At 44.0% G+C, this 24,341-nt stretch overlaps 1 long non-coding RNA gene across 1 annotated transcript; it reads right to left on the bottom strand.

Annotated features, from left to right (window-relative positions):
• Position 1: 1 nt before the first annotated feature.
• LOC132538021 (uncharacterized) lies at positions 2–13,625 on the bottom strand. Its single transcript, XR_009549430.1, has 4 exons — positions 13,504–13,625; positions 6,797–6,976; positions 4,619–4,745; positions 2–156 (listed from the first exon to the last, which is right to left on the bottom strand). It is a non-coding gene; the product is annotated as an uncharacterized LOC132538021 (long non-coding RNA).
• Positions 13,626–24,341: the final 10,716 nt, after the last annotated feature.

The raw sequence follows: 24,341 nt of genomic DNA, 5'->3' as shown, positions 1-24,341 counted from the left end.
CAGACTAGTCCTAAATCTAACCATAACACCAAGAATAACCCTAGCCCAAACACAAAGGATAACCGCAGCCACAGCCACAACATGTTTCTGTCTTCCATGCCTTCTTTCTCTGTCTCTGGATCCTTCAGATATCCATACAGTGCTCCGGCCTCATCCCTGTAATGATGAAGTTCAGGTGATTAGCACAGCCTGTCTGCTCATCTGTAAAGTGGGCTCAATGAGTCTATCCTGCACTGATCACAGAACCCTTACTATACCTCAAATAGAAAAGATTTTGCCAATGTAAGCAGTTTTGTGTAATTGAATGCTGCATACTCCACATGCTCTAGTGTAGACACTTCACACTAGATATTCAATCAAGGGATGAATACATAAATGTCACTAAAGATGCTAGGGAGAAGTTGATATTTGGTAAGGACATATTTTTGTTCCATGTATCAACAATTGTAGTGTAACCATCCATCAAACCTTAAACAAAGTTAAAAATAATAATCATAATCATCCTGGAAAATCAGGGAGGAAGCCCAGTAGTTAGAGCACATAGTTTGCAATCGTATAAACTTGGATTTTATCTCTCACGACATGAGAGCCCCAAAGGGAAAATAAGTAGAATTCCACGGGAGGCAGAGCATTGCTGTGTCTCTTTGTCTCTATCTCACTCTTTCATAAAAATACAATAAAACTGGGCTAGAGAGTCCAAGTTAGAGTACACATGTCAGATCCTGAGCACAATCTCTAGCACTGCACTGAAAAATCAAAAGAAATCTCTCTACGCAAAGGCATGTCAGCACTATCACAACAGCAGGTATTGGTAGAATACTAAACCTCCTGGTCCAGGAGGTGGAGCAGTAGATAAAGCATTGGACTCTCAAGCATGAGGTCCTGAGTTCAGTCCCCAATAGCACATGTACCAGAGTGATGTCTATTTTTTTCTTATCTTTCTCCCCCTATCTTTCTCATTAATAAGTAAATAAAATTTTCAAAAAAAGAATACTAACCCTACAGGTGAACAGGAAGGGATATCATGGTAGTAACACCTGCATTCAAAGAATCTTCCTGTGTAGTGAAGTATTATCTCACTCATACAGATCTGCACTTGGCCCCTAAAGACTACAGATCAGGTAAAGAAGCAAGATGTAGCCAAGTTCCATGAAAATTATGGATACATGTCTCAGGTTAAAAAAGAATATCCTGCAGGACATCTTAATCTCTTTTGAACCTACCTCTGCCTTGAACTGGCATCCATATTCTGTTCTTGATGGGTTGTGTGTCCCTGTTCTAAGAAGAATCCAGGGGGCTGGGCAGTGGCACGCCCAGTCAAGTGCACATAGTACTAAGCACAAAGACCCAAACAAGAACCCAGTTCAAGCCCCTGCTCCCCACATGCAGGGGGGAAGCTTCACAGATGGCAAAGCTGGTCTCCAGGTGTCTAACTTTCTCTCTCCCTCTCTATCTCCCCTCTCCTCTCAATTTCTCTCTGTCCTATTGAATAAAGTGGAAAAAATGGCTTCCAGGAGCTGTGGATTCGTAGCACTGGCACCAAGCCAAGTGATAACCCTGGAGGCAAAAAATAAGAAAGAATCCAGCTAATCCATTTAATCAAAACTCTCCTCCACTCTTAACATACATCACTTGTGATATCAGGTCAAATCCCTCCCCCTTAAGCTGTGATGTAGCAAGCCCTTGACTAGCCCTTAGCAAGTGGCATGTTAACAAGGATCTGCCTGTTCCTGACACTGCTCTAATCACCTTCGTCCATACCTGCTCTCATTCTGCTTGTTGGCTACATATTCCCACATGTCTTTGATGCATTTGGTCCAATCTCTCTCCACTATGTCAGCAGTCTTGACATTTATCACACTAGTCCTGGATACCTTTTCTGTATGCTTTCAACAATGTCAGATTTTTTTTTCCTCTCCTGCGATCATATACCCTGACAGGCACTGCCATGCACACTGCTGCACATTGAATAAAGAACAGTGATGTCTCGGGACAATTAAAGTGTCATATGTAAGACCCTGTAAACTTTCAGTTTCTCCCTTTGCTAATTTCAGCCTGTGTCTGTTTTTTTAAAAATATTTATTTATTCCCTTTTGTTGCTCATGTCATTTTATTGTTATAGTTATTATTGTTGTTATTGATGTCATCGTTGTTGGATATGACAGAGAGAAATGGAGAGAGGAGGGGAAGACAGAGAGGGGGAGAGAAAGATGGACACCTGCAGACCTGCTTCACTGCCTGTGAAGTGACCACCCTGCAGGTGAGGAGCTGGGGCTCGAACCAGGATCTTTATGCCGGTCCTTGCGCTTTGCACCACCTGCGCTTAACCCGCTGTGCTACCTCCCGACTTCCCTGTGTCTGTTTTGTCTCATAAACTGTCTTCTATCTGGAGAATGATCAAACCCCAGGGGCATTTGGGAGATGTGCCAGACTGTGTCAAAATTAAGGGTGCTCTCGGTGCTGTGCCTTGGTACTTGGAAGTGTGGCTCATGTAGCACTTGAAAAAAAGTAAAAATGTAAAAACTTAGAATTAAAACCTCACAGCTAAAAGGAGCCCTTTTTTCCCTGTCACCTGCTTACCTCCAGCTGTTTTAGATGGTGACCTGCCTGCTGAGAGTCACTGGTCCCTGCCATGGCTCTAGTGACAAAGAAACTGAAGATCTACTACCTTTGATTTTTCTGGGACTTTCTCACCCCTCTTCTCTGCCTTTCAACTTCCCATCAAGCATCAGGCCTTTTGGGTGTCCTTGTTAGTCACAGCAGGTGACAGCTTTGTGTAAATAAACACTAAGGTCATGTGCAATTGTAAGGAACTTCTTACAGATTCAAGAGATGTTAAGAACCAGTCTTATTGGGAGTATGGATCAACTTGCCAATGGTCATGTTCAGCAGGGAAGCAATTACAGAAGTCAAACCTTCCACTTCTGTACCCCCATAATGATCCTGGGTCCATATTCCCAGAGGGATAAAGAATAGGAAAGCTTTCATGGGAGGGGGTAGGATATGGAGTTCTGGTGGTGGGAACTGTGTGGAATTGTTCTCCTCTTATCCTATGGTCTTGCCAATATTTACATTTTTTAAAAAATTTTATTTTATTTATTTATTCCCTTTTGTTGCCCTTGTTGTTTTATTGTTGTAGTTATTATTGATGTCATTGTTGTTGGATAGGACAGAGAGAAATGGAGAGAGGAGGGGAAGACAGAGAGGGGGAGAGAAAGACAGACACCTGCAGACCTGCTTCAACGCCTGTGAAGGGACCGGCCTGCAGGTGGGGAGCCGGGGGCTCGAACCGGGATCCTGACGCCGGTCCTTGAGCTTAGCGCCACCTGCGCTTAACCCGCTGTGCTACAGCCCGACTCCTGCCAATATTTACATTTTATAAATAAAAACTTACAAAAAAAGAACTAATCTTCTGAAATGCCAAGTCTGAGAAGACTTGCTCTTGGGCATCCACTAGAGGGTGTACTTCCTTTTTTGGAGGAGATTTACAGTCTCCTTGGCTTCTACCAAATCATACAAAATGGAAAGCCACCCCTCTGACTACGGAAACTATCACTAGCCACATGGCTTCCCCGCAGATCAGCTACTCATTCAGAATAGAAGAGGATCCCGGATGGCTGTGGAGCATACCCAGCTCCAGAGGGAATGTGGAGGACACAAAACTCACGTACATTCACGACCATCAACGATGGGGTCAAATCAGGAAAGGAAGAAATGCCCTCTCTCCCATTAAGACCCCATGCCTCCTCGAGGTCTCTGCTGAAGACCCCATCACCACCCTAGACCCGGCTGTGCTAACCAAGCCTTCCTAACAGTCCTCCAACCTACTCCATCCCCATCCCAACTCTGACACTGGTCCAGGCCTTTGAGAGGATGATCAGACATGGTTTTCCACCTCTGTGAACTGTGGTGACAGTTCACTCTAAGTCCTTTGCTGTTATCCCCTCACATTGAATTGTATCCTCACTGGACATGTGTTGAATTTTAAACTACCAATCACAATTCCAGAGACCTAGATCTTCCCAGGGATAGAGTCAGGATCCTCACTGGCTCCTTCCAAACCCACTGCAGTCTTTCTACCTTCAGGATTAAAAGGATTCTGCAGAGTTTGTGTGATTCCCAAGAGTGGTGGTGGTGGTGGGGAGAGGGTGACTGCCAGAATCCTCAGGTACATACACTATTCTAGGATTTTCTTTTTTATATTTATTCCTAAAGAAGGAACTAATTTCCTTTTAATTCAGGAATAAAACTATCGACTACCCTCTTTCTTTCCAGGAAGCACCTAGGAAGTATTCAAGATGGAGCACCGACTACATGCCAACCATGAAAAGTTCTTTACACCATTATTGCAGGTCCCTCACTGCAGCACTAAGCAGATGAAGAAACTGAGGCAGGAATGGGTAAATTCCTGGCCCAAGGTCACATAAGCTGCCCCCATCTCACATAGGGGCTGTTCTCTCTCAACAGATGAATGATATGGAGGGCAGGACGTCCTCGGCTTTGCAGAAGGAGCTGCCTCAACTCAGCCAGAATCCTCAGGTGCTGGAGTCGTGCCTGCACATGCAGAACTAGCCCAGGGAGGGAGATCTGAGTGACACCCTGGTCCCCCAGAGGATACCTGGATAATTTGGCCTCAGTCACAAAATTCTTCCAAGCATGTCTGTCAGCCAGAAAGAGTTGCAGGTCTTCTCTGCACATGGCATTCTGAATGTATCTAGCTGCATCCTCAATAGAGCTGTTGGACTCTGGATGTAAAGAACAAAGAACAAGGTTAAAGGACACTGAGGTACTAAGTCTCAGGTGACTAAGTCCTCGTCTCCCCGAGAAGCTGTTTCTTGGGTACTTTAGATGGAGCTACCTGTTGTTGTAAACTTAAATGTATCACCCTCCTCCAAGATTCATATGTTTTATTCCTAATCTCCCAGATGATTATACTTAGAAATGAGGATTAAAGAGGTGAAGATAAATTCAGACATCAGTGTCAGACCCAATCCTGATGAGACTGGCATTCTAAGAAAAAAGAGAGAGGCTGGTGGTGCATACAGTTAAGCACACACAGTACTAAGTGCAAGGACCCAGGCAAGTATCCGGGTTCAAGCCCTCCACTCCTTCTCTGCAGGGGGAAACTTCACAAGCAGTGAAGCAGGTCTACAGGTGTTTTTCTCTCTCCCTCTCTATCTTCCCTCCTCTCTCAAATTTCTATCCTGTCAAATTAAAAAATGAAAAAAAAAAACCGTCAGGACAGCAAATTAGTGGTGCAGGCACTGAGCCTCAGCGATAACCCTGGAGACAAAAAAAAAAAAAAAAGAAGGAAAATGAGAAGAAGGAGAAGAAAAAGAAGAATATAAGGAGAAGGAGGAGGAGAAAAGAAAAACAATAGAGGGCTGGGTGTTAGCACAGCGGGTTAAGCACATATGGCGCAAAGCACAAGGTTCAGCTTAAGGATCCCAGTTCCAGCACCCAGCTCCCCACCTGCAGGGGATCATTTTGTAAGCAGTGAAGCAAGTCTGCAGGTGTCTAACTTTCTTTCCTTCTCTCTGTCTTCCCCTCCTCTCTCTATTTCTCTCTGTCCTATCCAACAACAACAACAGCTATGACAACAGTAACAACTACAACAAAACACAAAAACAAGGGCAACAAAATGGGGAAAATGGTCTCCATGAGCAGTAGACTCATAGTGCAGTCACTGACCCCCACGAGAACCCTGGAACCAAAAAAAAAAAAAAGAAAGAAATAAAATAAAAGAGACACTGAGCTTTCCTTGCTCCACTTTGTCCTCCTTCCCTTCCTCCCTCATTCTTTCTCTACACACACAAGGAAAATGCAACGCATTGTGAAGCTAGATGAGGAAGACAAGTGTCACGAGAAACCAACATTGTCGGCACCTTGTACTTGCACTTCTAAGTCATTAAGTTATAAAACTCCTGGTATCTATATAATTCAAATAATATAATGAAAATAATTATAATATAATATAATAATATTTGTTCAAAACTATTATCCTTAGAAGGAGACTACAAGTCACACAAGGAATAGCTTGTACCCCTTCAGCTGGGCGGGTGTGGCATCCTGTAAACAAATGCAATCATGCTTCCACAGTGAAATAAATGATTGTTCACATCAAGTGAGTGTTGTGACTGTAGGATCAGTGACTACACTTGCTCAAGGAAAGAGCAAGTTCCTGATGTTTCTCCTGGGAAAGGTGGATTAATAAAATGCATTGTTTGTATGCATTGTTCTTTCTCTGCTCAGTAAAGGGAGAAAAGAAACCAGGGTCTAGATGGAGGAAAAATACAGCCTAACACCTCTGTGTTTTCTGTTCAGTATATGTAGGATGGGAGAATGAGCAGAGCAGGGCCTCTCTAGGGTCTTTGAAAAAAAAAAAAAAGCTACCACACAGGTGGGAGGTGGCAAAGGCCAAACCAGGGACCAGTTCAGAGGCCAATGACCTTTGTAGAGAGGTCAGGTATTTGGCAATGCCCCAGGGTAGTATGTTTGCCCTGTGGTGTCAGAGGGCAGAAGAAGCCTCCCAGGTTCCCAGGTTGCTGGTCTCTTTTCTGTCCTTGCTCCACCCCAAGTCATCCTCCTTCAGATCCCTATTCTCCTCCCCTTCTGCTGTTTCCCACTGCAGTGGGCTATCCCAACCCCACACCGGGCCATTTGATGGGCAGCAGGGGGAGGGAGAAAGCAAGCACTCTCAAGTGACAGACTCCCCCCCATTGAGTCCTCTTGGGGGATCCAGTCACTCATTCATCACACCCTTTCTCCATTCTTGATAGTCTGAGGTTAACTCAACCTGGAGGCATTACCAGCAGTTCTCTGTCTCCAGGAGAAGCTGGCCAGGAAAGAGGAAGCTCACTACTTGAGTTGTCTGCACCATCTTTTGGGTTCATGTTGCCAGCAGCAGCAGGATCTTAATACTCTGTCTGACAGCTCCTCAGTCTGTGTCCAGGCTGGGAAGAGGTGTTGCTTCTCCCTGGGGAGGAAGAAACAAATTGTAGGATAGGACATGAGTCAGCTATGCCACAGGGACAGTGAGGGGCAAGTGTCCAGAGCATCTCTCCAAGATGGCCACAGGCTCTGAAATATACGTTTCAACCCAGTGTGTTTCCCTGACTCCTGGGCTCTGGCAGATACTATTGAAAGAAGGTTACTCATCAGCTCACTTCCAAGTCAAGTCAGAGTCTTGTACTGTGAAGGCATAAGAAGAAAATAATTAGATAAGGAGAAAACTAGAAAGAAGAAAACTAGATAAAGAGCAGATAGTGTCCATGGAAAGGAATGTTCTGGAAATGATTTAATTTGGGATATTTTTATTGATTAGCCAGCAATTTTTAATATGTTCCAGTGGTTTCTTTCTTTCTTTCTTTCTTTCTTTCTTTCTTTCTTTCTTTCTTTCTTTCTTTCTGTGTATGAGGCACCTTCCATGCTCCCTCATTACATACTGGGACACTCTGCATGAGTTGGGTGCTCTGGGCTCCAACTTAAAAACAGAAAATACATAGACAGAAGTTGAAAAATAAAAACAAAAGGGAAAACACTAAGCATGACTTGGACTGGATTTGGTGTATTGCCTCAAAGTAAAAGACTCTGCTGGGGAAGAGTGGGGGCGGGGAGAGGGTTTGGGTCCTGGAACATGATGGCAGAAGAGGACCTAGAGGAGGTTAGATAGTTATATGGAAAACTGAGAAATCTTACGCATGTACAAACACTGGTATTTTACTATTGACTGTATACCATAAAAATAAATAAACAGTATTTGGGGGCTCCTGCGTCTCACAGGCCTGTGCTCTGCTCTGCTCTGCATGCAGGTGGCAGGGCGTTGAGCAGCCAGGCTGAGAGCTGCGTGCAGACAGACCTTACATCCAGCTGGGGGCGCCCGGAACTCCTGAGCAGCCAGGCACAGGGTCTCCTGGGCAGCAGGGGCCAGCATCGGGGCCGGGTCTGTGCTTCTGCATAGCTGCTTCTGCCTGTGGGTGTGAGCGATCTGCTGCTGAAGAGACTGCAATGGGACTCAGAAAGTGAAATAAAATGATTTTGTTTTAAAAAATAAATAGTAAATAAAAATAGAGAATATTATTAGAATGTTTTGGTTCCCCTAAGAGTCACGAGAGTGCTGGCGCCAGCACAGAGACCCAGCCTAACCAATCCAAAATGCATATTTCTGATGCTTATCCTCTATTTTCTTAAACATGCAGAAGTATTCATCCACATATGTTTATTTTAAAATGTCTCTTTTCATTCAAAAGTGAAGTCTCGGGGATCTTAACACACCAGTTTTGTCAAGAGACAGATCCACAATGTGGGGAAATATCCACAATGAAAGTGTCTTTAAACAAAGCAATAGGTAAACAGACTTAGGATGTAGGGAGAAACTTTGAACCACAGTGAAAACATATTCTTGCTTAAGTGCACATGGAATATTTTTGAGAACTGACCATATGTCAGGACTTAACATATTAACAGCCTTCATAAATAAGTGTCTAAGGTTACACATTCACAAGAAAATAGAAATCAGAAAAATCTCAACAAGTGGATTCGAAAAAATGCTCCTGAACAGAACGTGGGTCAACTAAGAAGTTGATAGTCAAATAACAGACAAGTTATCAGAAGGGAATGCAGTAAAAGTGACAAGCGGGAAATTCATAGAAATATAGGGGCCACATTAATAGGGAAGAACGATATTAGGGTGTTAGGCGGTGGCACACCCGGTTAAGAGCCCATAGTACTAAGTGCAAGCACCCACAAGGATCCCAGTTCAAGCTCCCAGCTCTCCAACTTCACAGCCTGTGAAGCAGGGCTACAGGTGTCTCTCTCCCCCTCTATCCCCCCTCCTTTCTCAGTTTCTCTGTCCTATCCAGTAAAAGGGAAAAAATGCCCTCCAGGAACAGTGGATTCATAGTGCCGCCCAAAAGAGATGCAGAGGTCACACAGGCTTCTGTGGTATGAGTAGACATGGGACCTATGTCAGATTGATGGGACTTACAGTTAACGGTATTAATATACTTTTCCCATATTTGGGAGCTACACTCTGCCCTGAGACAGCGTTCTAGTCCTATTTACAAATCTGATATTATATCTCCAGACAACATCTTTAGCTCACCTGCATGTTAGCTACCAGGCTCAGGCAAAAATCTGTAAAGTCACAGGCTCCTTGGAAAATACCTAAAATAGACTTCTTAGCTTCTTCCACATAAAGACCCCCAAATCTCTTCTGCTATATTCTTACCTTTAAGTTCCTGATTATTAAATGACATATTCTGCTTTATTTCTTTTTTATTATTTAATTTTTACTTATAAAAAGGAAACACTGATAAAACCATAGGATAAGAGAGGGTACAACTCCACACAATTCCCATCACCAGAACTCCTTATCCCATCCCTTTCACTGATAGGTTTCTTATTCTTTAACCCTCTGATAGTATGGACCCAGGATCATTATAGGGTACAGAAGGTGGAAGGTCTGGCTTCTGTAATTGCTTCCCCGCTGAACATGGGCATTGGCAGATTGATCCATGCTCCCAGCCTGTCTCTCTCTTTCCTTAGTGGGGCAGGGCTCTGGGGAAGTAGGGCTCCAGAATACACTGATGGGGTCACCTTCCCAGGGAAGTCTGGTTGGCATCATGATAGCATCTGGAACCTGGTGGCTGAAAAAACAGTTAACATATAAAGCCAAACAAATTGCTGACTACTCATGAACCTAAAGGCTGGAATAGTGCAGAAGATTTGGGGTCTCCATTTTGGAGATAACTAGTAGGTTTATTTTAGGACTGTAAACCCCATCGATTTGATCTGGGGCCCATATTCAGCTTAGGAGCCTACGTCACCTCTGCATCCCTGTAGGTATGAGCTCAAATTCTGGGGTCATGAGTAGGAATGTTCCAGCATGCCCCAATTTCAGGACTGATATTCCTCAGGTGCTAGAGTATGTTGTCTAGCCTCCATTCAGAGGATGGAACATTCTCTACCATTGTTGATCCACATTGAGGACAAGGTCTTATGGGGGCCACAAAGGGGCCTACTGTGTTGTTTCTGATGGAGATGACCAGTGACAATATCTTAATGCTTTTCAGCCACCAAGTTGCAGATGATACCACAATGCCAACCTGACTTCCCTGGGCAGATGACCTCACCAATGTGTCCTTGATCCCCACCTCTCCAGAAATGTTGGGGAATAGGGTCCACTGTCCCGGGAAGTCCAGGCCATTGTTTCCATGGGGTTCAAGCGAGTTTACCCCCCCCCCAACTATCCCTTTACTCCAGAGAAAAGCAGGTTCCCCTGACCTCTTGAACTAATGATGGATGGCTTCCCCCAGAGGGGGCTACCATTCTACACATGCCTCTCCTCTCCCCTTAAAACAAAGGCCATGAATTACTGTACATTGTGTTTAGCCTAACTTGAAAGCCACCACATACATTTTTGCTCAACTGTCCTTCCTCCTCCCCCATCCTCTGAGGTGCCTGTAATTTTCCCCATAGAAATATGCACTGTGAAGCTTGTGGTCAAAGCTTGTATGGTAATTCTTCATTTGTGATCAAATAGTTTATAGGCCAATATGCAACTATGCATTGTGTTGCTCTGTGTTTGGGTTAATGACTACCTTGACCTTCTAACTGGGCAATGGGTATATGTACTTGCTTTCTCTATCAAATAAACGAATCACCCTCTGAGGCTTTTCCCAAGGCTGACTGAGTGTTTGTCTCCCTGCACACATCACCCTCACACGCTGAGCTGCTCTGAGACCATGAGGGCCGCTCTTGACCTCTGTCTCCCAACAGATCTGGGAGACTGGCGGAAGCAGGAGTGAGCCTGCAGATTTGGTGCCCAAACAGGGACATGGGCCTCTGATGAGTCATAATCAAGATGTTTAGGTAAGTGATCTCCATACAGGAGTGATGCTGGTATAATGTCCTCTGTGAGCCTGGGGTCTCAGAAGTTGTAATAGCATTCCCTGAAGAAGCTGGGGTCTCCCATTGTGGGCCCCCCATAGGACCTTGCCCTCAACTTGGATCAACAATGGTAGAGAATGTTCCATCCTCCAAATGGACGACATACTCTATGCTACACCTGAGGAAGACAGATTGATATTGGGGCAGCTTGGAAAGTTCCTACTCATGACCACAGAATTTGAGCTCAGATCTACAGGGATGCAGTAATCACATAGGCTCCTAAGCTGAATATGGGCCCCAGACCAAATCAAATCGGTGGGGTTTACAGTCAATAATATTTATACCCCTTTCCCATATTAGAGAGCTACTCTCTTCCCTGATCCAGCTTTCCATTCCTTTTCCAGCCAAGACTTCATCTCCCCAGACAATAACTTGGATCCACCTGCATATCAGATTTCAGACTCAGGGGAAAAAAAACTATTATAGCCACAGACCCTTTGGAATATAACTTAAATATGCCTACTAGCTATCTACAAAATGGAGGAGCCCCCCCCCCCAACTCGTCATCTGCACTGTCCCAGCCTTTAAGTTCATGATTGATCAACAATTTGTTTGGCTTTGTACGTTAACTCTCTTTTCAGACACCAGGTTCCAGATGCTAGCATAATGCCAGCCAGACTTCCCTGGACAGACAATTCCATCAATGTGTCCTGGAGCTCCACTTCCCCAGAACCGCACCCTACTAGGGAAAGAGAGACAGCCTGGGAGTACGGGGGGGAGTAGTATTAATCGACCAGTCAATGCCCATGTCCAGTGGAGAATCAGTTATAGAAGCAGTTATAGAAGTCAGACCTCCCCCTTTCTGCACCCCATAAAGATCTATGGTCCATACTCCCTATGGGATAAAGAATAGGGAACCTTCCAATGAAGGAGAGAGTATATAGAATTCTGGTGGTGGTAATTGTATGGGATTGTACTTCTCTTATCCCACTATCTCGTTCATCATTTTAAAATATCTAGTACTAAAAAAAAAATTCCTGGGAAGGAAAGTCCTTGGTGGGAAGAATGTAGACTATAATAGGCTTTCTGATGTTGTCATTTAAAAGGGGGAAAATGTGTTTTTCCCTTAAAAGATTTTAGGTTTGTCTCTGCACGAACACAAAAATGAAAGTACACTGTTACAAACACACACACACACACACACACGTACACACACACACACACACATCTAGAATCTGGGTTTTTATTTTAAGGTGACAAATGTAGTTTGCCTATTACTTCTTCCACTGGCTGCCTTAGGCATCAGGAGAAGAAATCTACTCCCATTCAGTGATGAATTTTTGCTTTTATCAAAACGTTCTATTTCACAACTTTCAAAATACTCATTTTAACCAAGACCCCTCCCCCATAACACACACGCACATACACAGGAAGCCTCCTTCTAAGAATAGAGCACAACTAATGAAGTAAACAGATCTAGTTTCAGAAGTGAGAGACTGAATCCATGAAATAATGGGAACCACACCAACTAAAACCTTTTCAAAACTTCACTATGGAAATCAGCAAGCAGTCAAGCCTCTGTTCCCTGTGACTTCTCAGGAAACCCCCTACTGTCCCCTCCTCTGAGCCCAGCTCCCCACCCCCAGCCTCTTTGGTTAACTGAAGCTCTTTAAGGTGGTGTCTGAAGAAGCAGATGAATTATCAGTCTTACTGGGTCTTTCCCAGGCATCCAGGAACAATAGTGTTACTATTATACTTTTGTTGTTGTTGCCATTGGAACTTTGCCACTCTGGGATGATTTTGTTGATAGACATAGAGATAGAGAGGTAGATGTCAGCACCAGGTGTCCCCAAACACTGAGGGGATCAGGAGTAAAATATGAGTGTGCGTGTGCCTGGCACCACAGGTGCACTACCCATGTGAGCTATTTTGCTGGCTCTTCTATGATATATTATTGGGGGCTCTCTTCTTCCATCCTCATCCCATCCCCAATTTCAAAAAGCCAGAAAAGTGCTGCAGACCTCAGCCCCCTCCGCCACCCCAGCAATGGCCCTTCACTCTCCCTGCTTCAGGACACACAGATCCACCTCTTGTTCTTAGGCCACCCACAGTTCCCATCAGAGGGCCTAGGAGGAGAAGCCCTGCCATCTTCCTGCTTGCTCTAATGTCCTGGGACTCTGGGCAAGTCACTTTCTTTGCAGGGCCTCAGGAAGCCAGGCCACAAGGGGGAAAGTTCTGCTTCCTCTGCCCTCCCCCTTCTCTGCTGCTGCCCGGCAGATCCCCCCCAAAGAACAAGCACCGCAGCATCACACTCCTTCTGGGGACACCTGCTCAGGTATTAGCCAATCTGGGAGGTGGCTGGAGCTGGTTCCAGGGCAGCTCTTTGTGAGTCCCTCCCACTGCCCCCTCTGCTGGCTAGGGTGGGGAATGGGGAGAGGAAACAGCAGGACAAACAGGGGTTCCAATCTGAGCTCTGGCAATAGCTGATGTTTGCTCTATGGCCCATTATCTAACCTCTAGGTACTTTGGTTTCCTTGTCAATCAAATAATCATAATATTAGAGAGAGTGTATGTGTGTGCGGGATGTGGGGGGTGAAGATCTCCCCGTCTTACCGAGAAATCTCCTCTGGCTGAGTCGGAAGAGGGTCCGGTTGTTCTTAGTGCAGCTACAGTCTCCTGCTTGTAAAGTTAAAGAAAGAAAAAGAAAGTGAAACTCATCACTGCTTCTGGGAAAGGACCCAACACAGACTGCAGATCTGCCCTCTCTGCTGACCCCCAACCCCAGAGCAGCCAGCTTCTTGGCTCAGCCCTTCCTACCTTGGGCTATGAAAGGAAAACCTGCCTCTGACACCCTATGGGCTTATCCCCAGACCATTCCTTTTTCCCTGTGACTCCCCAGCACACCCCCAGCCCTCCAGCAAAGCACTTATTCGCCACTAGGTTCCAGATGCTAGCAGGATGCCAACCAGACTTCCCTGGACAGACAACCCCACCTAGTGGCTGAAAAGAGAGTTAACATACAAAGCCAAACAGATTGTTTAACAATCATGGACCTAAAGGCTGGAATAGTGCAGGTGAAGAGTAGGGGGGAGCCTCCATTTTGTAGATAGCTAGTAGGCATATTTTATTATATTCCAAAGGGCCTGTGGCTATACTAGTGTTTTTTTTCTTTTTGCCTGAGCCTGAAATCTGATTTGCAGGTGTATTCTAATTATTGTCTGGGGATATGATATTACTTCAAGATTGCTATCATCCAGCCCCAAGCTATTTTGTCTCCTGGGAATTGAAAGCTCTAATTGGAGACACTAAGATTCTATGTGGTATTTAAAAAAATATTTGCTTTATTTTAATGAGACAAGGTAAGAGAGAGAGAGAGGGGGAGAGAGAGGGAGAGAGAGGGAGAGGGAGAGAGACATTAGTACTGCTCGGTTCTGACATATGGTAGTGCTAGAGCTTGAACTTGGGACCTTGGGGCCTCGGGCATGAAAGTCATTTGCAGAATCATACTATCTCCCCAGCCCACCACCACCCCCTTTTTTAAAGAGGGGTACAATTTATTATTATTTTATCTAATCCTGTTTGGTTATTCCTTTTGGCTTAGCACTGAGAGGCAAAGATGAACCCACTAAGCTGATAACAGCTCTACTTTACTTTGGGGCAATTAGCAGTTTCATTAGTTGCCCTAAGCTGAATGTTACCATCAAATTGTTTATCAACAAGCTCAATGATTGCAACTAACATGGGCAATTAATCATTGTAATGGCTAATGGAGGCCTTTAGAGAACTAGAGACTGACTTATCAACATGTTCGCAGCAGTTCAATTATATTTTACTGTTGTTACTACCAGTTACCTTGGTAGAAATTTGAGGAGGATTTCTTTCTATATTATTTTATTTATTTATTTGTTATTGGATAGCGATAGAAATTGAGAGGGAAGGGGAAGTTAGGGAGAGAGACAGACACCTATAGCACTGCTTCACCACTCATGAAACTTTTCTCCTGCAGGTGGGGACCAGAGGCTTGAACCTGGGTCCTTGCGCACTGTGATGTGTGTGCTTAACCAGGTACACCACTGCCTGGGCTCCCCGAGGAAGGATTTCTTAACTGGTTGATCAAATGGTCTAAGTTTTTTTTTAATTCTTCATCACAATAAAATCACCAATACCACCCTCTTTTTTAACTAAGATTTCTTGGTAGGGGTTTTAAGTTTTAAGGGTAGATTAAAAGTTCCTGACTTCCTGAACTCATTCACTCTGATTCCTGCCCTTCCTGAACAATCAGTATAGATTTATTGCTTCTTTTCCATCTCTAAACTGTCCCAGTTTATTTCTTTTTTCTTCTTTTTTTCTTTTCTTTCTTTCTTTCTTTTTTTTTTTTTTTACCAGAGCACTGCCCAACTCTGGCTTATGGTGGTGGTGCAAGGACTCAGTATCCTTGTAAAGGATCCTTTCTTTGGTTTATGTTAGCTGGCATCATTTTCTCTTGTTTATATAAAAGGAATCTTTCTGTCCATTAAGAATATAACTAAAATAGGCTTACTAACTATCTACAAAACAGAGACCTCCAAGTCTTCATCTGAACTATTCCAGCCTTTAGGTTCATGATTAGTCAACAATTTGTCTGGCTCTATATGTTAACTCTTTTTTCAGCCACCAGGTCCCAGATACTACCATGATGTCAACCGCACTTCCCAGGGCAGATGACCCCACCAATATGTCCTGGAGCCCCACTTCCCCAGAACCCCACCCCACTAGGGAAAGAGAGAGACAGGCTGGGAGTATGGATAGACCTGTCAACACCCATGTTCAGCAGGGAAGCAATTATAGAAGCCAGACCTTCCACCTTCTATACCCCATAATGACCCTGGGTCCACACTCCCAGAGGGATAAAGAATGGGAAAGCTACCAGGGGAGGGGAGGGAATGAGAAGTCATCACAAGCCCTCTTGTGGGCCTTCTCAGGACCTTGCCCTCACTATAAGGCAGCTATAGTAGGGACTTTCCTAGTCCCTGAAGGGAGACTGGGTTATCCTGTCCTGCCACTCCAGGAAGATTGGTCCTGAAATGAGTGCAGCCTGCACTGTTCCCAGTTGTGACCATGAGCTTTAAACATAGACCCACAGGGGCCTAGAGGTTACACAATCTCTGGTGATAAATATAGTTATATGGGCCCTGCGTTGCATGGATGGAGGTAAATAGTTAAGTCTATCTACAGGGTATTTTCAAGAATGGGAGATACTCTTTACCCTAATCCAGCTATATAGATCTTTTCTCTACTCTGACACCATTTTCTCAGACAATATTTTTATCCAGCTTCATGCTAGCTATCAAATTCAAACAAAAACTACCATAGTTGTGAGCCCCAAGAAACATGCCTAAAATGGGCTTCCTAGCTTTCTTCCACCCTAAGATGCCTAGTCTCATCTGTTCTGTTCCTAATTTTTGGTTCCTATTCATTAACCTTTTTGTCTCAATTTATGTCCTGCTACCTTTCAAACACCTAGTTGCAGACATTACCATGATTCTACCCTGACTTCTCTTGGCAGACAACCTCACCAATGTGTCCTGGAACCTCACCCCTCCTGAGCCCTACCCCACTATGGAAAGACAGAGATAGGCTGGGGTTATGGATCAACCTGCCAATGCCCAAATCTAATGGAGTAATTACAGAAGCCAGAACTCCTGCCTTTTATATCCCAAAGCAACTTTGATCCATACTCCCAGTGGAGGAGAAATGATAGGAGGAAGAGGATAAGAGGGCTCTGAACTCAGCTTCATCAAGTAAGTCCCAGAGAGAGAGGGACTTGGGGTTCAGAACTCTGGTGGTGGGAATGGTGTGGAAGTATACCCCTGTTGATGTGTAATTTTGTAATCTTATTGAATCCTTCATAATATTTAAAAAGATGGTGTGGTTTATAAGCACAGTGGAACAACTTTCAGCTAAAAAAATAAGTGAAAATTTTCCATTTGTAGCAAAATGGTAGAATCCAAGAAAAGTAGATGAAATAAAATAAGTCAGAAGGAAACAGACAAGCATTGGATGATTTCACCCATGCATTCACTGTCAAGGTTTAAAACTGATAAATTAGGGCTGGACCATAGTACATCTAGTAGAGTGCATGCATTACAGTGTGCAAGGACCTTTGTTCAAGCCCACAGCCCCCACCTGCAGGTGGGTAGCTTCACAAGCAGTACAGCAGCGTTGCAGGTGTCTTTCTCTATCGCTCTCTATCTCCTATTCCTTCTCAATTTCTCTCTGTTCTATCAAGTAAATAAAAAATAAACTTTATTTTAAAAGGGAAAAAAAAAGGGAGAAGGGGGGTAGGCCAGGAGGTGGTGCACAGCATTAAGCTCATATAATACGAAGCACAAATACCAGCAAAAGGGTCCCAGTTCAAGCATCTGGCTCCCCACCTGCAGGGAAGGTCACTTTTTACCTGTGGTGAGGCAGGTCTCCAGGTATTTATCATTCTCTTCCCCTATCTTCCCCTCCCCTCTCAATTTCTCTCTGTCCTATCCAATAAAATGGAAAAAAACTACTGCCAAAAGCAGTGGATTTATAGTGCCAGCACTGAGCCCCAGCAACAACCCTGGAGGCCAAAATAAATAAATAAATAAGATATTTTTAAAAATAAAACTAAAATTGATAAGTGAAAGCGCACATATATAAGTCAGTATACACTGACAACAGAACTAGAGTTGGCAGAAGGGAAAGGAACACGGGATGGGGGAAAGGATTTTGGGGGTGTAAGGAGTGGGGGCCACACCCACTGGCTGCAAACCATCCTGAGAGACAGTGGCTACAGTGGCAGGATCGCTCTGACACCTAGAGCAGCCACCCACAGTGAGCTCAGGACATCAGCAACTCTGCTGTGGTGACTGCTGACAGTGTTAGAAGAACTCACTTTTGACTAGATTGCACCGTGAGCAGAAGCTATGGCTGACTGGCTCAAGAAGTGCTGAAAAATATGCTCTAATGATTGTGTGTGTGTGTGTGTGTGTGTGTGTGTGTGTGTGTGTGTGTGTGTGTGTGTGTGTGGTTTTTTGCTTTTGAAAAGCATGCTCATAAGATAGGAGACCCTAAGAGAAACCAAACCGAAATAGATGTACCACAGTACATGCTTGAAATCTTGGCTACTGCAGGAACAGAGCAATTTACAGCAATGGTGGATCTGCATTGAAAATGGGCCTTTGCATTAGTCTATTGCACCACCAGACAGTCCACATTTAGCGATTTACAAGCTCTGAGAAAATAGTCATCCAGTTAAAAATACCAATGATGTTGCAACGATTCAGGTGGGTTATAAGTAGGAGTTAGAGGGAAGGAACAAGGTCAAAATCTAGCAAGACAGTGGAATAACTTCTCTGCAAAATCAAAACTAAATATTCAAGAGGTCTTTTATGATCGGGTTTGTGGGGGTGGGGCGGGCAACTTAACAGAAAAGCTCCATTGTCTGGGAAAGCCCATAAAAAGTTACCATGTTGATTACTTTCTTGCACTAAGTGCATTGTAGCTCTGAGCCAGGTCTGGAGAACTGTTGCCCAGTTCAACAATGCCAACATCCCAATTTTGTTCAATCTACCAGTATCTTAAGCAGACTTTTCTGTGGTGGTACCCTTTAAGAGGCAAATGAGGGGGCCAGGCGGTAGCACAGCCGGTTAAGCACACATGGCGCCAAGCACAAGGACCAGCATAAGTATCCCAGTTGGAGCCCCTGGTTCCCCACCTGCAGGGGGTCCCTTCACAAGTGGTGAAGCAGGTCTACAGGTATTTATCTTTCTCTCCTCCTCTCTGTCTTCCCCTCCTCTCTCGATTTCTTTCTGTCCTATCTAACAATGATGACAGCAGTAATAACAATAACAACAACAACAGTAAAACAAGGGCAACAAAGGGGAAAAAATGGCCTCCAGGAGCAGTGGATTCGTAGTACAGGCACCAAACCCCAGCAATAACTGTGGAGAAAAAAAAAGGCAAATGAAAGACACCCCATAAATTTGCACAATCTAATTACTGTCCACTATCACAAAAGAGATTTATATTTACACAATAGTTTTAGAGTAAGCAACTGGCAAAATATAGAGGCTATAATCCAGTATTACTGCTGAGACATTGTTCACAATGTTGCACATATCTGAAAATGATGTCCTATATACTTGCATTATAATTAATCACCACCCGAATGTGTTTTTGGGGTACTATTTAGCAGTGCTAGTTAATAAATATAGGTTTATTTATTTATTTTATCAGAACACTGCTCAGCTCTGACTTACAGTGGTTGTGGTACTGCAGAAGATTGAACCTGGGCTTTTGGAGCTTCAGGCATGAAAGTCTTTGTTTTTCTTAACTTATTTTATTTATTGGATAGAAATAGAGAGAAATAGGAGGGAAATGAGAGTGAAAGAAAGATACCTACATCACTTCTTCACTGCTTGAGAAGTTTTCCCCTCCAGTTGGGGGCTGGGAGCTTGAACCTTGTGGGTCCTTGTGCATTATAACATGCGCCCAACCAGGTGCACCACCATATGGCTCCAGAACTTCTTTGTGCACAACCACTATGTTGTCTTCCCCACCTCACCTTAACTTTTATAAAGCATAAAATAAATAAATTTTAAAAAGAAAAGAAAGAAAGAAGATGGAGGTCTTCATTTTTCTTCTTGAAAAAAAATATCTAGTCTCAACTTGATCAACAGCATAAAGGAAAACTCACTCACCGTGGCCACAGCTCCATAGTTGGATCTTGGACAAAAACCTATGACTAGTAAGAGATTTCAGCTATAAGAGCAAAGGCAAAACGCTTAAGAACGTGCCTGGCAGCTATCACCAGCACCACCTGGTGGAGAAGGGAAGAAGAGTCAGTAGTCAGAGACACTTCTAGCGTTTGCCCTTCTTCCATAGCCAGTCAACAGCGTCAGGTTGAGCCTGATGTAAAGTTTCGAGACCTCCTTTGAATCTGGAGAGGTGGCAGTCGTTGACTATGTGGGTCATAGTCTGTCTGTAGCCGCAGGGGCAGTTCGGGTCGTCTCTGGCCCCAGTATACTGGCTTAGCCTATTATTACACTGCTTGGCTCAGAGATGCTGTGTTTCAGAACAGGTACTCCACACCACTTCTTATCTCCTTCCTTATGGAATGAGTGAAGGTAGGTGAGAATCTTCAAACTGAGTAAGTGATAACGGGAACACTTAAAGCCATCAGTGATGGCAGGTGCAGAGCCCTTAGAGCTGCAGGGTGCACACCTGGTGACATCCTAGAAAGTGGAGAGAAGAGCTATGACTTCAGCATTTGTGACCAGTCACATCCAGTGGACAACCCTATTTGTCTTTCCCAGAGTGCTAAAATCAAGCCTGGCATAACAATTGGAAGCTCCAGAGATGTTTAGATCTAAAACTCTGACCAGGAAACATTGAAAAAGAAGGAGGAGGAAGAGAGAAGAAAGAAAGAAAGAAAGAAAGAAAGAAAGAAAGAAAGAAAGAAGAAAGGAAGGAAGGAAAGGAAGGAAGGAAGGAAGGAAAGAAAGGAAGGAAGGAAGGAAGGAAGGGGAAGAAAGGAAGGAAGGAAGAAAGGGAGAGAGAAAGGAAAGAAGAAAGGAAGAAAGAAAGAATATGAAACTCCAGTCTTACTATTTTTATGCTAGAACCTGGACATATATTTCAGATTCAGTGTGTATGTGTGTGTGTGTGTGTGTGTGTGTGTGTGTGCGCGCGCGCGCGTGCACACACGCGTGTGTAGAGGAGTGTGTTCATGGGGCGGGGTAGATTATGAGAGTCACATCCAGATGTCAATGGAGCACGTCAAGGGTGCCACCAACCTCACTGTCTCCTGGCCATCAAGAAACCAATGCAATTCTTGTCTGGTGTTAAGGGCTAGGAAGCTACATTACAAATGCTGAGTGGAAAAGATCAAGAAAAAATGCACTGTCCAATTAGATAATCACTAGGAGTTGACATAGTGATAAAAGAGTCTTACAGACAAACAACAGTTCATAAAACTAATCTCCGCTCAACCTGTCTTACAACAAATACTCGAGGGAAGTAACAAGGCACAAAAAATATTGAGAGGAAGAGAGTAATACTGGGAGGTCCTATCAGAATAAAAGTAGAATCAGGGAGTCAGGCGGTAGCGCAGCAGGTAAGGATCCTGGTCTAAGCCCCTGGGTCCCCACCTGCAGGGGAGTCGCTTCACAAGTGGTGAAGCAGGTCTGCAGGTGTCTATCTTTCTCCCTCTCTGTCTTCCCCTCCTCTCCCCATTTCTCTCTGTCCTATCCAACGACATCAATAACAACAACAATAATAACTACAACAATAAAACAATAAGGGCAACAAAAGGAAATAAATATTTTAAGAAGAGTAGAATCAACTCACTTATCAGACTCTTAGAATAAGAATGAAATTAATTTGCATTCAACATAGACTATAAACTTAGAATCCTAGATTAAAGGAAAAAACCACAGTAATTTCAAAACAAAAATACCATGGAGACACAAATAAGAAGTATTATGGTTCCATATAAACATGGGACACTGCATTTAATTCAGTGGCCAGTGAGCTACCCAAGCATGCCAGTGAAATGAAGTCCGGATGAAAAGCCAAAAGAAGGGATATTGAAGACTTCTGTTTGAGAACTGGTGATTTGGGGTGAGTGGAGCACCTGGATAGTCTATGGAGGCTCAATGTCTTTTTCTCATGTCTGCATCTCTTCTGAGTAATCACAAACAAATGCCTTTGTAATAAATCAGAAATACAGCAAGTAGGTGAGTCTCTGGGGTTCTGAAAACTAGTCCAGCAAATTAATTACACCTGAGTTATCACTCTGGACCCCTCTGACCTATAACAACCTATAACCAACCTGTCAGAAGATGGAAATAAAAGTCTCGAGAGGGTTTATGGGAACCTGTGATCTATATCTAGTGGGTCAGAGACAAAGGTTACTGTCTGGGCTAGTGACTGGTCTCTGAAGACAGGCATGGTTTAGGGGCTTGACTCTTAGACCTGGAGTGAGATGGTGTCAGGACCAAGTTGAATTCTCAGGTCTCCTGCTGGTGTCAGGCAATTCCTTCTTGTGTGGAAGCAACTTCACACATGCCTACACTGTAATTGGGTCTTGGAAAGCCAGTCACTCACATACTAGCTTCAGCTAGAGTTGAACTGCTACCCACCTTTTCAAGGTATCCCTGAGGAAAATAGAGCCTGCCACTCAATCCACTCTACCTGGATGCTTTGTAGGGACCTATATTGCTTCCTCGGTGACTAGGGATCTGGCAGGGAGATTTAAAACAAACAAAAAACTAGTTAATGTTAACAAGCTTGAACTGTACTGGGTTATATATATTTGGTTACTGACCCTTGGTGTATTTCCTCCCTAATTTGAAGACAGACTCCACAAACCTAATACTGAGTTGGATACAGCAGATGACACTCAATGCTTTCACAACATTAGACAAGAAAGTCTAAATTCATCAGATAAAGAAAGGACTACAAAAGCTGGATATGCACAAGAGAATGGCTCACTTAATGATGGCCCTTTTGGTCAACACCAAGCCTCCATCATCTGGGGCCCTAGTCAGGGGATCCTTGGATTCCCACGCAGATATGATGGGCCTAGATCTCTAATGGATCCCTCTCTCCACCATCACTGCTCATTTCCATCAGGAACATCATCACACACACTCATGTGGGCCTTTACAGCACCTCACTCTCACTATAAAGCAGCAATGCTAGGGACTGCCCCACTCTCCAGAGGGAGCTGGGTCAACCTACTCTGCCACCCGAGGGAGACTGGTCCTGAAATGGGTGCAGCATAGAATGGTCCCAGCTGTGACCGTGAACTGTAAGCTCAGACTTACAAGGACTCAGAGGTTACACAGACTCCTATACTAAATGTGAATATATATGGCCCTGGGTCAGAGGGATGGGGTAAACAGTTAATTTTATTTATATACTTTCTTTAAGTTTGGGAGCTACTCTCTTTCCTGATCCAGCTTTTTTTTTTTATTTTTAAATTTTTTATTTAAGAAAGGATTAGTGAACAAAAGCATAAGGTAGGAGGGGTACATCTCCACACAATTCCCACCACCCAATCCCCATAACCCACCCCCTCCCATGGTAGCTTTCCCATTCTCTATCCCTCTGGGAGCATGGACCCAGGGTCGTTGAGGGTTGCAGAAGGTAGAAGGTCTGGCTTCTGTAATTGCTTCCCCGCTGAACATGGGCGTTGACTGGTCGGTCCATACCCCCAGTCTGCCTCTCTATTTCCCTAGTAGGGTGTGTCTCTGGGGAAGCTGAGCTCCAGGACACATTGGTGGAGTCTTCAATCCAGGGAAGCCTAGCCAGCATCCTGGTGGCATCTGGAACCTGGTGATTGAAAAGAGAGTTAACATATGAAGCCAAACAATTTGTTGAGCAATCATGGATCCCAACCTTGGAATAGTGGAGAGGAAGTGTTAGGGAGGTACTCACTGCAAACTCTAGTGTAATCCTGCTTTCAGGTATATATTTTGCAGTAGTTTATGGATACGTGTGCACATAAGCTCTCTCTCACAGAAACTGGTGTATATCAAGGTTATGGGACTTTGTTAGAAAGTGAACTACCTGAGATGAAATTAGAGTGTACTATTAAAGGAAAGGTCTCACCCGAGTAATGAAGCTGAAGGGTTGTCATTCCACACGTGAAGTCTCTGGATACAGTCTGAGGTGAAGCATGTTGAGATGGCAATCGTTGCTTTGGTTAGGTTGTGATCGGCGGATGCAATATTATTTGGTTTGGATTGGGAGATGCATATGGGAAAGTGGACCCTATCCAAGGGTGCCAGGACTGGGGGAAGTAGGGGCTCTATAGTGAAGATGTGAGGTTCCTGCTGTCTTAGGGTTCAAAAAGACAATCAATAGTTAATATTATTATCACATTATTTGTTAATTGGGTTAACTTTGAAAAGTCTCTTTGTTATGGTTTGCTGTACAGTACCCAGTATCTTGTATATAGCTGTGCTATTGGAAGCTTCTAATCTACTTGGTCTAGGCTTTTGAGAGAGTCCGCATATCAGATACGTAGCCTATATATTAAAAAGATTCAGTTTGTCTTTTGAGAAACTTTGAGACATACAATTGATTTCCCCCTCTCATATTAATTAACTACTGATTTATATGTCTACATTTTGCTAGGAGTGTACATAAACACCATTCCCACCACCAAAGGACTGTGACCCATCCCTCCCGCCCACTCCCACCCCCCACTGGCCCAGGAAGCTACATGTCTACCCCTCACCACTGGGTTTTTACTTTGGTGCCCTACTTACAATTTGATCAGGTCCTGCTTTTAGTTTCCCTTTCAGATCTTCTAAGTCAGCTTCTGTTGATGAGTGGGATCATCCCATACTCATCTTTATCTTTCTGACTTAGTTCACTTAACATAATTCCTTCTAGCTCTGTCCAAGATGGGTCAGAGAAGGTGGGTTCAT

Source organism: Erinaceus europaeus, chromosome 4 (assembly GCF_950295315.1).
Source record: "Erinaceus europaeus chromosome 4, mEriEur2.1, whole genome shotgun sequence".
In the NCBI taxonomy this organism is placed as follows: Eukaryota; Metazoa; Chordata; class Mammalia; order Eulipotyphla; family Erinaceidae; genus Erinaceus; species Erinaceus europaeus.
The sequence above is the reverse complement of the archived record's forward strand: the minus strand, read 5'-3'. Positions and strand labels throughout refer to the sequence as shown.